This window comes from Lathyrus oleraceus, chromosome 6 (genome assembly GCF_024323335.1).
Source record: "Lathyrus oleraceus cultivar Zhongwan6 chromosome 6, CAAS_Psat_ZW6_1.0, whole genome shotgun sequence".
NCBI lineage: Eukaryota > Viridiplantae > Streptophyta > Magnoliopsida > Fabales > Fabaceae > Lathyrus > Lathyrus oleraceus.
This window is the reverse complement of record NC_066584.1, coordinates 309,059,472-309,062,662: the sequence shown is the minus strand read 5'-3', so window position 1 is coordinate 309,062,662 and position 3,191 is coordinate 309,059,472. Positions and strand designations below refer to the sequence as shown.

At 35.3% G+C, this 3,191-nt stretch overlaps 1 long non-coding RNA gene across 2 annotated transcripts; it reads left to right on the top strand.

The window, feature by feature from the left end:
* Positions 1–627: 627 nt before the first annotated feature.
* LOC127093545 (uncharacterized) lies at positions 628–1,821 on the top strand. 2 transcript variants are annotated; one of them, XR_007792567.1, is made up of 2 exons: positions 628–774; positions 1,285–1,821. It is a non-coding gene; the product is annotated as an uncharacterized LOC127093545 (long non-coding RNA). The 2 variants fall into 2 exon arrangements; XR_007792566.1 differs by having other exon boundaries at positions 637–774; positions 1,394–1,821.
* The last annotated feature ends 1,370 nt before the right edge of the window (positions 1,822–3,191 follow it).

Genomic DNA, 3,191 nt, shown 5'->3' with positions numbered 1-3,191 from the left:
TTATCCTAACGTCTCTCTCCACTACAATTTCTGTCTGCTCCACTCACTCCCCACAACCCTCTCCTCTCTCTCTACTGTACGAAAGAAAAGAAAAAAAAAAGAAAAAGAAAAAGGAGAATCCCTATTTGAATCACCCAGCTCCCTCACGCTCGGACACCTACCAAAAAATCGCTTCACCATCCACCTTCATTATCTCCTCCATAAAACCCTCACAACCTTCAACCATTTCATCTTCTGCTCGCCACCATCCTCCGCCGGAAACCCACCGGCGAATCCACGATCCCCACCGTCACCTTCATTTCCTCGAAACCCTCATCGTCCCTCAAACCTCGCTCGATTTCGCTACCACCCTAACCCATCACCGCTTGACCGCCTTCAACAACCTCCGCAACCCACTATAAACCCTCTTCCCAAACCCTTGTCTCGCTTCCAAACCCTCCACCATCAAACATTTTCAAACCCTTTCATCCGCCGGCGAAACCGCGGCTTTAACCGTCACGAGCTCAAGCTCGCCGCAACCCATAAAATAACCTTCACTGTTCCTCGCCGTTTTTATCCGCTTTTGTTAACCTCGCATCCGAAATACCGCCATCGTGTCGGTAACTCCGATTCAACAGAAGCTGAAGTTCCTGATTTACTCATTTGGCTTTGAGTTTGCTGCAGCAGTTGATGCGGTCAACGGAGGTCACAAACTATACGATGTTGAGGATGCAGTAACTCGGCGTAGAAGCTGCTCACAAGCCAGAGATACAACAACAACGGTTCTGTTATTGGGTAACTCCTTTGGTCAAGAACTCATCACATTTTGAGATATTTTCTATTTTTATGTGGAATATATTGATATTGCGGATAGGCTTTGTGTGATATGTACATTGTGTTGTCGATATTGCATACTCATTTTATTGTTCTGGAAGTTCTGTAATAATCTGTGAATATGTATGAGCGGTTTATGATTTTTTATGATGCTGATCTGATTTTGCTTTACAAGTTGAACTCAACCACATGAATGGCAGTGTCGACACGTTGTTACACTAGAGACGGTTTGAGAATGACATTCTGGGAATCGATTTGTTTTGATACTATGGATGTTTTGGTTTTTATTTGAACTTTAAAATTGTTGGATTGTATTTGATTGAGAACATTGTTTTGATTTCAGAATTATTAAATTGCAGTAATCCCTGTAATAGTTTCATTTGCAAAATCATTGGATTACTTGTTTTGTCTTAAATCATGGTTAATTGCTATTGTAAATAATACATTGAATTGTTTGCTGCTTTATGTTAGCATTACGCTTTGGCTGCGATTCTGTTTACATGGTGCAAAGACCACTGTTTGTTTATGGTTGTGGAGTTTCATAGCTTTTTCACATATCTTGTTTTTGGTTGTAATTCAGGCTTTGATTACATCTACAAATGCTCAATTTTTTTGCTTACTTTTATTTGAGATATTGATGATGGTAAAGTCTGGAACATAAGGTTGCTCTGATGATTATATATTCCATGATCTTGGTTAAGGAATTATAGGTTGTTTATGATTTTTCCTGGAACACGGTCTTGTTGTTGCGTGAATTCTGGAGGCATGAATATGTGAATCATGAGCCAAGTGTGGGGATTGGGTGTGTTGTATCACGAGTAACATGTTTGTTGTTGCCTTTTCATTTCGCCTTTCATAGAAATATTTGGAAATGCTTGGAATTTGTTTGGAATAGTTGAAATGTATGTAACGTTTCTTGCCGTAATTTTTACAGTAAGTTGATTTTAGTGGCAATGTAGTATAACCATGCATAAATACATTAAACTGTAATTTTCTCTTTGAACTTAATTAATCGATTAAAATCTTTAATTAGTTTAATTTCTATTAATCAATTTTAATTAACTTAATTATTTAATTTAATTAGATAATTTTGATAATTAATTTTAATTAATTTAATTAATCAATTTAATAAATTTTAATAAATTAATTTTGTTTTTTTAAAAAAAATGGATTAATTTCTTCCAATTACAAACTTCAAATCATTTCAAGCTAAATTACTTCACAAATCATCTTTTCATAAATCATTTATAATTTCATTTCAATTTCAATTCATCATCCAACACAAAACCAATTTCAAAAAAGCACAAATCACAATTCTCGATTTAAAGTCGAGCCCTCTTTCAAAACACCCTTGTAAGTCGATTGCCAACGCATCGCCGTCAACCTCACATAGCTTACTCTTGGGCTTTCTTACAATGAAACCTACTTGGTTATTGATTAACCGAGTAGATGAAATAATACACTAAATAAAATTCATTTTTATAAACACAAGTTCAAAACACTTTTCAAATCATTCAATTTCAAAAGAATTTTTCTTTTAACATAAACTTGGGATGAAAAGGAGATAGGAAGCGTACGCTTCACTATTTCTCAAGCACTTGAATAATTGGCGTACGCCATATTGCGCGAGTTCTTGTCACCCGATTAAATCTTAAACCACAAATTCAAATCATTTTTTAAACCATTCAACTTCAAAAGGATTTTCTCTTTCAAACATAAACCTTGGGATGAAAAGGAGAATAGTAAGCTTCCGCTTCACTATCTCTCGACTATTCGAATAATTGGCGTACGCCATATTGCTCGGATTTTCGTCATTCATTTAAAATCCTAAAACTCCATAAAATTAAAATCACTCCCCCAATTAATTATTAATTCTAAAAGTTCTATTAATCTTTGAATGAAAAGGAGAATAGTGAGCATCCGCTTCATTATCTCTCGATTATTCGAATAATTGGCGTACGCCATATTGCTCGGATTTTCGTCATTCAAATAAAACCCTAATAATCATACAATTTCAAATCACATTTTCTATATAAATTCTAAATCCTTTTAATCCTAAATTCCAGATGAAAAAAGGATAGGGGGCGTACGCCTCACTATCTTTCGATTATTCGAATAATTGGCGTACGCCACATTGCTCGAATCTTCGTCATCAAATTAAAAAATACAATCAAATAAGCTCAAATCCTCTTTCGATCAAAACCTCGCAAATCAAATACAATATCTAAAAACATATATTTCTTAAATTAAACCTCGGATGATAAAGGATGAGAGGCGTACGCCTCGCCATCTTTCGATTATTTGAATAATTGGCGAATGCCATATTGCACAAATTATCGACTTCCGACTAAAACACGCTAAATATATCTGGATATGGG